Source organism: Dasypus novemcinctus, chromosome 9 (genome assembly GCF_030445035.2).
Source record: "Dasypus novemcinctus isolate mDasNov1 chromosome 9, mDasNov1.1.hap2, whole genome shotgun sequence".
Taxonomy (NCBI): Eukaryota; Metazoa; Chordata; class Mammalia; order Cingulata; family Dasypodidae; genus Dasypus; species Dasypus novemcinctus.
The window spans coordinates 31963181-31977905 of NC_080681.1; the positions used below are offsets into that span (position 1 = coordinate 31963181).

The window sequence follows — 14725 nt, forward strand, 5'->3', positions numbered from 1 at the left end:
TTAATATCAAAGCCAAACAAAGACACCAGAAGAAAGGAGAATTACAAACTAATCATATCCAACAACACATCAAACAAATTCTACCACTATGACTAAGGGGATTTCATCCCAGGTATGCAAGGATGGTTCAACATAAGAAAATTAATCAATGTAATATGCCACATTAATAGATGGAAAGAAAAAAAATCACATTATCATCTCCGTAGATGCAGAAAAAGCATTCAACAAAATACAGCACCCTTTCCTGATAAAAACACTGCAAATGATAAAAATAGAAGGAAACTTTCTGAACATGATAAGGTGTATATATGAAAATCCCACAGCCAACATCATATACAATGGTGAAATCCTAAAAGTTTTCCCTCTAAGATTGGGAACAAGACAACGATGCCCACTATCACCACTCCTATTTAACATTGTGTTAGAAATACTTGCTTGAGCACTGAGGCAAGGAAAAGATATAAAAGGCATCCACATTGGAAAGGGAGAAGTAAAAATTTCACTATTTGCAGACGACATGATCCTATATATAGAAATCTACAACAAAGCTTCTAGAACTTATAAATGAGTTCAGTAAAGTCACAGGTTATTAGGTCAATGCACAAAAATCAGTAGCATTTCTGTACACCAATAATGAACAATCTGAGGGGGAAATCAAGGGGAAAAATACCATTTATAATAGTAACTAAAAAATATCAAATACCTGGAAATAAATTTAACTAAAGATGTAAATGACTTATACACAGAAAACTACACAACACTGTTAAAGGAAATCAAAGAAGACTTAAATAAATGGAAAAATATTCCCTGTTCATGGATAGGAAGCCTAAATATCATTAAGATGTCTATACTATTCAAACTAATCTACAGATTTAATGCAATCCCAATAAAAATCAACCCAGCATTTTTTACTGAATTGGAAAAATTAACTATGAAATTTACTTGGAAGGGCCAGAAGCCCCAAATAGTCAAAGACATATTGAAATAGAAAATTGAAATTGGAGGAATCACACTATCTGACTTTAAAACATACTACAAAGCCAGTGGTCAAAATTGCATGGTATTGGCACAAAGATAGATATAGTGACCAATTGAACCAAATTTAGAGTTCTGATATAGATCCTCACATATACAGTCATCTGATATTTGACAAGGCCACCAAGCCCACTTAACTGGGAGAGAATGGTCTCTTCAACAAATGGTGCTTGGAGAACTGAATATCCATATCCATATAATGAGAGAGAGGAACACCATCTCACACCTTATATAAAAATCAACTCAAGAGGGATCAACATCTAAATATAAGAGCGAACACCATAAAGACCTTGGAAGATAATGTAAGGAAGCATGTACAGGACCTCGTAATAGGAAATGTCTTCATGAACTTCACACCCAAAGTATAAGCAGGAAAAGAAAAAATAGATAAATTGGACCTCCTCAAAATTAAAACCTTTTGCACCTCAAAGGAGTTTGTCAAGAAGTGAAAAGACAGCCTACCCAATGGGAGAAAATATTTGGTAACCATGTATCTGATAGGAGCCTAATAGCCAGCATATATAAAGAAATCCTATATCTCAAAAATAAAAAGACAAACAGCCCATTTGAACAGACCCTTCTCCAAAGAAGAAATTCAAATGGCTAAAAAGCACATGAAAAGATGCTCAACTTCACTAGCTATTAGGGAAATGCAAATCAAAACTACAATGAGATACCATCTTACACCTGTTAGACTGGCGGCCATTAAAAGAACAGTGGACTACAAGTGTTGGAGAGGATGTAGTAGAATGGGAACACTCATCCATTGCTGGTGGAAAAGTAGAATGGTCCAGCCATTGTGGAGGACAGTTTGGTGGTTCCTCAAAACACTAAGTATAGATCTGCCATATGGCCCAGCAATTCCACTGCTGGGTATATACCCAGAAGAAATGAAAGCAGAGACACAAACAGATATATGCACACCAGTGCTCATAGTGGCATTATTCACTATTGCCAAAAGTTGGAATCAATCCATGTGCCCATCAACAGGTGAACAGATAAACAAAATGTGGTATTTACATACAATGGAATATCACTCAGCTGTAAGAAGGAATACAGGACTAATACACGAGATAACATGGATGAATTTTGAGGACTTTATGTCGAGTGAAGCAGGCCAGGCATTGAAAGACAAATATTATATGACCTTTCTGACATGAATTAAGCAAATTGAGTTGACTCAGAGAGCTAGAGTCTGGAAGATAGGTTTACAGGAAATAGAAAAGGAAAAGGTTGTGAGCCAACGCCCACTGAGTGACATCTATGATAGGGTGGAAGTAAGTAGTTGTGCAGTAAAGGTATATTACAGGGGTGTAGGGATATTATTGGGTTGGGCAGTGCAAGCTTGACAGGGGCCTATGGTGGGGAGGATTGTTCGGACATCCATGGAACTGGGGGGACAGTTGGGGGAGGGAGCAGGTGAACACTGAGGATTTGTTGGTATGTGATTGAAACTACATCATTGGGAGAGCTCTTTTGGTAATATGACAAGGAAGGATTACAGGTTTAGGGTGTTGGATGAGGGGGCATTTGGGCCAGGGCACATGTGGGGCAGTCTTCTGGAGAATGCACGAGTGATCATTTTGTCATAATGTGTTGTATCAGTGGGGGGAGACCCACATAATGAGAAGGAGTTGGACTTCCATACTGGGGAGGCCCAATATGTTCTCACACAGGGGCGGGATGTCTCTCAGGAGTATGGGCAGTTCCTAATAGGGGAGGACAGACTAGTATGTCAAGTCCTCAACATTGTTGCAAGTATCTATGAATCTTGTCCTCCAAGGAGTGAAGCCTGGTGGTCACTGTGGGCTCTGAGGGGAGGGGAAGGAAGTATAGAATAGATGGAAGAGGGGGTAGTTAGGAGATAATGGAACTGTTCTGCATGGTCTTGCAATGATGGATACTGGCCATGTTAATTTCATCAAAAATTTATAAAAGTGTATGGCCTAAAATGTAAACCATAACATAAACCACTCACCATGGTTAGTAGCTATGTTTTAATATCTGTACATCAGTTGTAAAAATGCAACATCCACATGTAAAAAGGTTTTTAATAGGGAAGTAAGCAAAGGGGGAGGATGTTGGGTATATGGGAATCCCCTATATTCTGTATGTGCTTTACTGTGACCTAAAACTTCTTTGAAGACAAAATGAAAAAAAAAATAAGGCACTAGGGAAGAAATGGAAGAAAATACCACTGTACATACAGAACAACAGTTATTACAGTGATTAAAGGCAAAATGTAAAAAATTTTTTTAAATATTTTTCATTTTTTCAGTACCCCAATTTTTTTACTTTATTTTCATTTTAGTTTTTCTAATTTATTATGTATTTTATTTCCTATGTTTAAACCTATCATTACTATCTCATTTTCCTATTAATTTAATTTGGCAATATTCTTGGCTTCATTTTTGAAGAAGGTTTGGATCACAGAAGGGTTACAACTATGGCAGGGGAGGACCATTGGTGTGAGGTATCAGTGATGGGGGATATATGTGAGGAAGTTCACCTGGGCATACATATAAGGTATATAAAAATATGTTCAAATGTTTATGGGGCATTGCCACAGTGGGTAGAAATTCACACAACACTGAAATTCCCATCCTGGGGAGCTCTGCCACGTTCTCTAATGGAAGAGCAACAATACCCCAAGTACAGGGGCAATGACTAGTGAAGAAGGACAGTCCATTGATGGGCCCTTGATATTGACAACTATGCTTATGAGCCTTTTGCTCTTGAAATTGCAATTTAGCCTAATGTTGTAGGGTACCTAAGAGTTACCTCCTTAGAGCCTCCATTTTGCTCAAATGTGGCCTCTCTCTAAGCCAAACTCAGCATATAAATGCACTACCTTCCCCCTGGCATGGGACATGACTCCTGGGGATGAGCTTCTCTGGCACTGAGGGATTACTACCAAGTACTGGTTGGTGATGCAACTGAAAAAAGGAAAGGGTAAAGACAAATGAGTTTATATGACTAAGAGACTTCAAAGTGAGTCGGGAGGTCATCAAAGAGGTAATGCCTTTGTACATCTCAGCAGGATCTCAGAGACAGCCAAAATAGATATTACCCCAAATAGTGGGGTTCCTGAGGGCTCCAAAGACACCCAGGTCCTACGGTCATGGTAGATAGCTGTGGAGTTTGGTGTCCTTGCCAGTGGGCCCTACTTTGGAGTTTATGCTCCTGAGTGTGATAGAGTTGGACTCAGATGTGACTTCTCTACACATGCCTCTTCTGTCCCTTTTATTTGAACCTGTACTTGGTGCTAAAGTTGGTAGGTGTATGTCCAAGAGACTTGCATCTCTGGGTTGTCCATGTACCAGCTGGGTCCTGAGCCTCAGTGGAGTTGCAACATCTACTTTCCAGTCTACTGCACTCATCCAAGACAACGAACAAGGAGGTAAGGATGGACAACAACCACACCAAGGAACCAAGAGAGTCTACAACTGCAAGCAAGAGAGTCCCATCCATGAACCATATAGGTTCAAAGCCCCCTCTCAAAGCATCACCACCCTAGAATCCTCAGGTTTGGGGAATAAAATATGGACTAGAGTGGACTTACTGGTATTCTACTATAGACTTATTGTGATTCTAGCAATGGAAGAAACTGTATCATTGATGTGGAGTCAGTGGCCACTGGAGGTGCTGAAGTCAGGGAGAGTGGAAAAAGAGGTATAATATAGGGGCATTTTCAGGATTTGGAATTATCCTGAATGACATTTCAACAAGAGAGAGAGGCCATTACATATACTGCCATAACCTACAGAATGGAGTGGGAGAGAGTGTAAACTACAATGTAAACTATAATCCACACTGTGTGGCAATGTTCAAAAATGTGTTCATCAATTGCAATGAATGTACCACACTAATGAAGAAGTTGTTAATGTGAGAAAAAGTGGGAGGTGTGGGGAGTACGGCATATGAGAATCCCTTATATATATTTTAAGATTTATTTCTCTCCCCTTACCACCTCCCCCCCAATTGTCTGTTCTATGTGTCCATTTGCTGTGTGTTCTTCTGTGACCGCTTCTATCCTTATCAGCAGCACCGGGAATCTGTGTTTCTTTTCATTGCATCATCTTATTGTGTCAGCTCTCCATGTGTGCGGCACCATTCCTGGGCAGGCTGCACTTTGTTTCACGCTGGGCAGCTCTTCTTATTGGGGCACACCCCTTGCACATGGGTCTCCCCTATGTGGGGGACACCCCAGCATGGCAGGGCACTCCTTGCACATATCAGCAATGCGCATGGGCCAGCTCTACACGGGTCAAGGAGGACTGGGGTTTGAACTGCAGACCTCCCATGTGGTAGGTGGATGCCCTATCCATTGGGTCAAGTCCATTTCCCTCTTATATTTTTTAATGTAACATTTTATGTACTCTAAGCATCTTTTAAAAATAAATAAAAATATATTAAAAGAAAAAGAAATAGAAGACCTCAACGACCAATAACAAGAGATTGAATCATTAATCAAAAACTTTCCAACAAAGAAAAGCGCAGCATCAGACAGCTTCACTGATCAATTTTAGCAAACATTCCAAGAAGAATTAATACCAATCCTGCTCAACCTATTCCAAAAAATTGAAGAGGAGGGAATACTTCCTAACGAATTCTATGAAGCCAACATCACCCTCATACTAAACCTAGATAAAAATATCACAAGAAAAGAAAATTACAGACCAGTATTTCTGATTAATATAGATGCAAAAATCCTCAACAAAACACTAGAAGGCCAAATCCCATGGCAAATTAAAATAATTATACATCATGATCCAGTGGGGTTTATCCCTGGTATACAGGGTGGAAAACATAAGGAAATAAATTAATGTAATACACCACATCAGTAGAACAAAGGAAAAAACTGCATGATCATCTCAATTGATACAGAAAAGGTTTTTGACAAAATCTAACATCCTTCTTTACTAAAAAGACTCACAAAATTAGGAATGGAAGGAAACTTCTTAACTTGATAAAGAGCATATTTGAAAAACCAACAGCTAACATCACAATCAATGGTGAAAGACTCAAAGCTTTTACTCTAAGATCAAGAACAGGACAGGGATGCCCACTATCAGCACTGTTATTTAACACTGTACTGGAATTCCTAGCTTGAGCAATTAGGCAAGAAGAGGAAATGAAAGTCATCCAAATTAGAAGTAAATTTTCCCTGTTTGCAGATGATATGATCCTATATATCGAAAATCCTGAAAAATCCACAACAAAGCTCCTAGAGCTAATGAATGAATTGAGCAAAGTGACTGGGTACAAGATCAACACCAAAAAACCAGTAGTGTTTCTACACACAAGCAATGAACACTTAGAAGAAGAAATCAAGAAAAATTTCTATACATAAAAGCAACCAAAAGAATCAGATATCTAGGCAAAAATCTAACCAAGGATGTAAAGGACTTATACACAGAAAACTACAAAATATTGTTAAAAGAAATCAAAGAAGACAGAAATAAATGGAAGGACATTCTGTGTTCATGGACTGGAAGACTAAAAACTGTTAAGATGTCAATTCTACCCAAAGTGATTTACAAAGTCAATGTAAACCCAATAAAAATTTCAACATCCTTCTTTACAGAAACAGAAAAGCCAATCATAAAATTTATAAGCCATCTTGAAAAAGAAGAATGAAATTGGAGGACTCACACTTCACAATCTCAAAACGTATTACAAAGCCACAGTAATCAAAACAGCATGGTACTGGCATTAGGACAGAAATATAGACCAATGGAATATAATTGAGATAACACAACAAAAAGAAACACAGATTCCCGGTGCCACTGATAAGGATAGAAGTAGTCACAGAAGAACACACAGTGAGTGGACACAGAGAGCAGACAACTGCGGGGGGTGGGCGAAGGGGAGAGAGAGAAAAAATAGTCCATGAAAAGATGTTCCGCATCATTAGCCATCAAGAAATACAAATCTAAATCACAATGAGATACCATTTCACACCAATTAAATGACTACGACTTTAAAAAAAAAAACAGAAAATAACAAGGGTTGGAGAGGATATAGAGAAATAGAAACACTCATTTACTATTGGTGGGAATATAAAATGATGCTGCCATTGTGAAAAAGTTTGGCAGTTCATCAGATAATTAAGTTTAGAATTCCTATATGACCCAGCAATTTCACTTGTAGGGATAGACCAAAAAGATTTGAAAGTAGGGACTTAAACAGATATTTGCACAACACTGTTCACAGCAGCATTATTCATAATTGTCAAATAATGGAAGCCACCCACGTGCCCATCAACTGATAAATGAATAAACAAAATATGGTATATAAAAAGGAATAAAGCTCTGATACATGCTATTATATGGATGAACCTTGAAGATACCATGTTGAGTGAAATCAGCCAGTCACAGAAGGACAAATATTGTCTGATCTCACTTGTATGAAATAATTAGACTATGCAAATTCATAGTATCAGCTACTAGAATACAGGTGAATTAATGCTTAAGTGGTATAGATTTCTGTTTGATGTGATGGAATCATTTTGGTAATGGATAGTGGTGATAGTAGCACAACATTGTGAATATAATTAACATCACTGAATTGTTCAAAGGGGAAACTTTAGACTGGTTAAACCACTAAATGTGGTTCAAAAGGGAAATTTTTATTGTATGTATTACCAGAATAACATTTTTTAGAAAACCATAGAATTGTACAACACTGACAATAAACCCTACTATAAACTGTAGACTATAAAGTATAATAATGTTGTTTTATTAATTGTAGCAAAGGTACCACATGAATGTAAAGTGTTAATAATAAGGAAAACTGAGTGTATGAGGGTTGGTATATGAGAACTGTTTTATGAATGATTTTTATTTATACCTACAACTTCTCTAAAAAAAAACTGCATAAAATAGTTTGTTCATGTTCTAAGAATTTTATAGGTTTTTTTAAAAAGATTTTTTTCCCTCCCCTTCCCCATCACCCTTCCCCTCTCCCACCCTGCTATTTTTTCTGTCTGTGTCCATTTACTGTGTAATCTTCTGTACCTATTTCTCTTTCTTGTTTTCTCTTCTCATCTTTCTCCTCTAGGATTCAGAGAAATTCAATCCTGGGGACCTCTGATGTGGAGAGAGGTTTCCTGTCAATTGCGTCACCTCAGTTCCTGCTGTGCTTCACCTTGACTCTCCCCTTCATCTCTTTTTTGTTGCATTATCATCTTGCTGCGTGACTCACTTATGCGGGCACTGGGTCACCGCACAGGCACTGGTTCACCATGTGGGCATTCGTGGGCACTTGGCTCATCATGCGGGCACTCGCACGGGCATTTCGGCTCACCGTGTGGGCACTGGATCACCACGTGGGCACTCACATGGGCACTCAGCTCACGATGTGGACGCTGGCTTGTTGTGCAGCCATGCTTTCGCTTCTTCTTTTTAATCAGGAGGTCGCAGGGATCAAACCTGGACCCTCCTATATGGTAGACAGAGGCCTTATCACTTGAGCCACATCCGTTTCCCTTATAGGTTTTAACTCATGTCATTCTCACAACACCATCATGAGAAAAGTAGTATAATTGTTTCCATTTTACAGAGAAGGAAACTGAGGTACAGAGCATTCAGTAACTTGAGCAAGGTCAAAGTGGTGGAAGTAAGATTCAAATGCAGGCATTCTGGCTCTATACGTCCATAGGCTTACAGGGATGTGATGAAACTAGTAATCAAGACTAATCCCAAATGACTCAAAGCTCAGTTTCATTTACTACTCATTTTTAGATAACATTGTAGTTGGATTTTCCAAGTGATGGCTGATCATATTACCTGGATGGCCTGCAGGTAATCTAGGGTGAGATGTTGAAATTTCTGGAATCTGATACCCAAAATCCTTGTCAAATTATCTGGTAGCACAAGAATGTGTCCAACCTGCTCTGTGAAGGTGAGTCAGGCCTGCCTGAGAGCCAGAAGGAGCATCAGGGAAGTACTGCCTCCTGAAAAATAACTCACCGTGGCTTCATTTAGCATTTGCTTATCCACCTAGGTAGAAGTAACTCAACCCTAGCTCTTCCCTTCCCAGTAATGGAAAACCTTAACAGTTGAGGTTTTCAATGGCAAAATCCAAGGGTACAATGCCTGGCATAGCAATGAACAGATTATAGGTATTGCTATTAGGATTGCCAGCTTCCCATACACTCCATCAAACACATTCCTTTTCTTCATAGCCTTAAACACTAATTGAAATCTTATTATTTATTTATAGTATGTCTCTGCCGAGATGTAAGTAACACGAGGGCAAGGACTTTGTTTTGAAAAGCCAGCCCAAATCCATACGAACAGTCCTTAGAACGACACATTTGATGTTCAATAACATATGCTGAATGATTGAATAAATTCTACTCATTCAATTTATTTTCCAGAGACTTAGTAGCCCAGTGCATGATAAGGCCTGTAAATGACTGATGCCACATCCTTTTCCTAACAGGCAGAACCAGTATGGGGTTGCCCATCCTGCCTGCTTTCTTAGCACAGGCTTTCTGCCTCCCTCTTCTTTGATAGACTCCACAGTGAGAGGCAGAGAGAGGTGAGGCCAAAGTAGGAGAAAAGAGGAAGAAGTGTTGCTTGGGCTCCTTTTCTCCCCTTAGGCACCTGCTGCACTTGTTTAGCATTGATTGAATGAGGATGGCTGAGCTGGATGACCAGTAGTTGGTGGATATTCTTTCCAGGTCTGAAACAAATCATCGGGAACAGCACACAGTCATTCGTTCATTTAACAAATATTAACAAAAACCTACCATGTGCCAGGAACTTTATTTGTGCTAACAGGAATACTGCCTGTATAAAGAAAGAAGGCACTCTTTTGAATGCATCCCATAATCCTCAATCTTCTAATGAGTAATAGAGAAGTATCATATTTCAACTTCAGCCAGCTGCACAAACCTGAAAACAACATGAAAAATAATGGATAAACTATGTTAGGACTTCATCAGTTTTGCTATGCTTTTACAATTATGAAAAAGTTAACATTAAAAGTCTTATAACTATGTTTTGGCTCCTTGACTTTTCTTTGCACCCTGTTTTCTACTTTGCTTGGTTTAAAGTAAATCTTATCACTTTTTCTAACCCCATAATGGTAATCTGATTTTTGTCCTTTCTACTAACCAGGGCAAAATGAAGGTACATGAGCTTACTTTTTTAAGCCTGGTTTTTAATATTTAATCTTTTCCAAACAAACTCGTCTCCTTTCCCCCTCCTCCTAGCCCCTGGTAACCTCTCGTCTATTTTCTGCCTCTACAAATTTGCTATTTCTAGTCCTCTCTTATAAGAAATGTCATGGAACATTTGTCCTCATGTGCCTTACTTGTTTCACTGATAATAATTTCAAGGCTCTTCCTTGATGCACCATGCCTCATAAGTTTGTTTTTTCTTATGGCTGAGTAATATTCCATTGTGCGTATGGACCACATTTCATCTATCCATTCATTTATTGGACACATGGGTTGTTTCCACCTTTTCACTATTGTGAATAATGCTGCTATAAACTGGTGTACAAATATGTTTAAGGCCCTGTTTACACTTTCACTGGGTATCTACCTAGAGGTGGAATTGCCGAGTCATATGGTAATTCTATATTTAACTTTTTGAGGAACATGCACTCCATCTTGATGCATCTGTGTAGCCATGGGCCTGGTTCTCACTCAGCTACATCTAGGTTACAACCAGAGTTTTCTCACTGGTCTATTAGCACTGAGTCATTCCCCACTACAAGTTTACATCACACTGGCAGGGACAAAATCTGTTCACTGTGAATCTGCAGGTGCCTAGTCCAGTACCGGGCAACTATTGGACACTTGGGAAATATCTATTGAATAAATTGTATTTTACATATAATTTCTTGGCCAGTTTATGCTTTGAATTAAGACTCTGCTTTACTCAAGTTCAAGAGGGTTCCCAGTACCTCTGAGCCCAAACCCAAAAGGCTGACGCTGGTGGTCATGCTCCTCCATTAATCATGCATGCCTTCATTCCCTTCAGCTTTAGGGAGTGCCCTCTGCTCAGGTGAAGTGCCCTCTTTCCTGTCTTCAGAATAGACTGTGGTTATCTCCAGGCCTCGGAAGTACCAAACCACAGGTCTGTTCTTGCAAATCCTTAAGAAGCTGCGAGTCATGATAGCTGTGTAATTTCCAAAGAATTTGGATGTCAGGAAAACTATAAAGAAGTCCTTTTAAAATTCCTCACTATAATCATGCAACCAACTAGTGACTACTGAAAATGTTAGTGCAAACATAGTTTTTACAGTAATTTCAGGAATTAAAACAAAATTTGTGAATTTAAATCTATTCAAACTTATTAAGAATAAAATGCATCAGGTAAAATAAGGTAAAATAAACTCCCAAATTTTGTTTGTTCTTATATAAAGCAAAAAAATACACTATGAATTAAATGTGATCATTTCCTACAACAATTAATTCACCCATGAGCCCATTTTTAAATTTTTTTTAATTTTAATTTTTTAGGGGGGAAGATTTGTCTTTTTAAAAAAAAGATAAATAGATCATACAATATGTTACATTAAAAAACATAAGAGGTTCCCATACACCCCATCCCCCACCCCTGCTCCTCCCACATCAACACCCCTTTTCACCGGTAAGGCACATTCATTGCATTTGGTGAACACACCCTGGAGCACTGCCACATGGACCATAGTTTACACTGTAGTTCACACCCTCCCCAGTCCACCCAGTGGGTTATGGCAGGATATACAATGCCCTGCATCTGCCCCTGCAATATCATTCAGGACAACTCCAAATCCCGAAAATGCCCCATATCACACACCTCTTCCTCCCTCTCCCTGCCCTCAGCAGCTCCCGTGGTCACCGTCTCCACAACAATGATACAATTTCTTCCATTGCTAGAGTCACAACATTTCTATAGTAAAATACCAGCAAGTCCACTGCAATCCATATTACATTCCTCCATTCTGTGGACCCTGGGATGGTGATGTCCACTCCATCTCTAAATTGAGAGGGGGCTTAGATCCCACATGACTGATGGATGTGATTCTCCTGTTTGCAGTTGTAGACACTCTTGGTTCCATGGTGTGGTTGTTGATCCTTCTCACCAACTCATCAGCTGACCTGGGTAAGTCCAACGAACCAGAGAATAGGTGTTGCAACTCTGTTGAGACTCGGGGCCTAGTCTCATGGTCCACGAGTCTATTTTTGCTGTCTGCTTTAACCTAAACACTTACAGCTCTTGAGCTCCTGTTGGGCATCCAATAATACATTATAATTTTCAAAGCATTCTGTGATCAAATTTATTAGGGAAACTCTGGTATGGTGCATTACAAGCCAAGCAAGGGGAATGGGTTTTGTTTATTTGTTCATTGCTGTTGTTGTTTAATTGTGGTAATATAGACATAACACAAAATTTCCCATTTTGACCATTTTTAAATGTATACTTCAATGGTACTAATTAATTCACAATATTGCGATACCATTACCACCATTCAATACCAAAACTTTATCACCCCAAACAGAAGCTCTGCGCCCATTCAACAATAACTCCATTCAACTTCCCCCCAGTCCCTGGTACCCTCTACCTACTTTCAGTCCCTACGAATTTGCCTATTTTAGATATTTCATGTAAGTGAAATCATACAATAATTGTCCTTTTGTGTCTGGCTTATTTCACTCAACATAATGATTTATGGATCCATCCATTTTGTAGCATGTATCAGAACTTCATAAGAAAAGTGGTTTTTAAGGGCATGGGCAAAGGAAAGTCTAAGGCAGGGGTTCTTAACCTTTATTTTCCCCTGACCCCTTTACCAGTCAGGTGAAAACACAGACCCCTTATTAAATCCACACTATCCTGTTTATTATTTAATAAATATATCACACCCACATCAGCATGTCCCCACGAGAACAATGTTTTTTTGAATTTTCCTTTCAAGCTCACAGACCCCATGAAGTCTTTACACGGACTCCTGGTTTAGAACTGCTGCCCTAAGGTTATGTATATTACTAGAAGGAAAGCTTAAAAATGTAACATGGGACTGTATAGATAGCTAACCATCATGTGAAATATGAATATGGGTGATATTGCATATATAAAACTGTTTTTCTTTGAAACAGATCAAATGTATATTAATGATAAAAGACGTTATTAATAACATCACACAAAAATACAACCAAAGCCAACAATCAACAGTAGTGGATAGTAATATATTAACAATCTTCCATTAATGAAAAAAAAAGGAAATAGACTAAGTGAAAGAAACTAGACAAAAGGTACTACATATGGTTTGACTCCATCTATACAAAATAAAAATATAGATTAGAAAGATGGAAACAGAATAGGAGCTATATACAGCAGGGGAAGGCTGAGAGGTGATTAAGGGGTAGAGTGTTTTTGTTTGCCTTTATTATTATTATAGGAGTAATGAAAATGCTCTAACATTGATTAAAGTGATAAACACACAATTCTGTGATTATACCAAATATAATGAAGGGCATTTCCTGAATTTTTTCATTAACTCCTCACACCTATCCAATGCGGTAGATACTATATTATTAGATGAAACCATGGAAATTTGCCATTATTGTAGATCAAAAATAGTCAATTACCAGCAAATTCATATTATTTAAACTATTATTTTCCTAATTTGGAGAAAGTGAAACACAAAGAGACTATGTGACGTGTCTAAAATGAAACAGCCAGTACCTGGTGTAGTCAGTTTGCAAGTCATAAAAGCTAAATTCAGTGCCAACACTTTTACCTATATGCTATATAGATTCACAGCAAATTAGCAGGTCCAATAGTTTAAGAGGTATACTCTCGAAAGCCCAATCAAATATTAGTTGCATGGTATTAGAAAGGACACAAAAAAATCAAGAAATAATGCTCCAGCAAATTGAGCGTAAGAATCCCATATTTACATTAATTAAAATAGCCCATGTTTGCTCTTGCTACTGGGATTACCTTTCCCTTCAATGAACTCTTATCTTTCATTCATCTAACAATTATTCACTCAAGATCAGGCTCAATTGCTAATCTCCTACTAGAAGGATCTTCTTTTCATTCCTGCCCTAGTTCTAACCAATTTATCAAATGGAATTCCCTCTTTTCAATAGCATTTTGTATACCTTATAATGAGAATTCCATTTCATCTTTCAACATATCTGATCCTCCCCTCCCCCCAGCAAAACGGAAGGTTTCTTGAGGAAAAGCTCAATACATGTTCAGTCTGATGTTCATACCAAGTCTACCACATGAAATTTAATAGGAGTAAAGAATCACAACCACTTCTAGAGAGCCAATAAATCGTCCTCTGATCTCACCAGATGAAACGTTTCTATTGAATCTGAACTTCTCTGGAAACTAACCACCCTGATAATCTTACACAGCACTTAGCTTTTCATGGCTTCAGGCCTTGTCTCTGGCACCAGAGTTGAAGATTCTCAAGGGCAAAGTTAAGTGTTATTCTTTGACTTCACACCTTGTCCAGCAAATAGAGAAAATCAGTAGGCATTTAATTAATATACACGAAGAAAAACTAGTAGCCTCAGGGAAATTCCTTGGGGGAAGAAATAAACTAAGAGGGCAGCAAGGGAGAAGTAGAATGCGGTGCTTGAGGAATCCCACCTGCCTTTGGAAACTGAAACCAGTGTGAGCCCGGGCAGGCGCCTTCGCTGTGCTTTTTAAGAGGTGTGTGAGGAAGTCGG

The 14725-nt window shown here is 38.5% G+C and overlaps 1 long non-coding RNA gene across 1 annotated transcript; it reads right to left on the minus strand.

Annotated features, from left to right (window-relative positions):
* Window positions 1-9420: 9420 nt before the first annotated feature.
* LOC139439657 (uncharacterized) lies at window positions 9421-14725 on the minus strand. The gene is made up of 3 exons (XR_011649632.1): window positions 11942-14725; window positions 10957-11171; window positions 9421-9938 (listed from the first exon to the last, which is right to left on the minus strand). It is a non-coding gene; the product is annotated as an uncharacterized lncRNA (long non-coding RNA).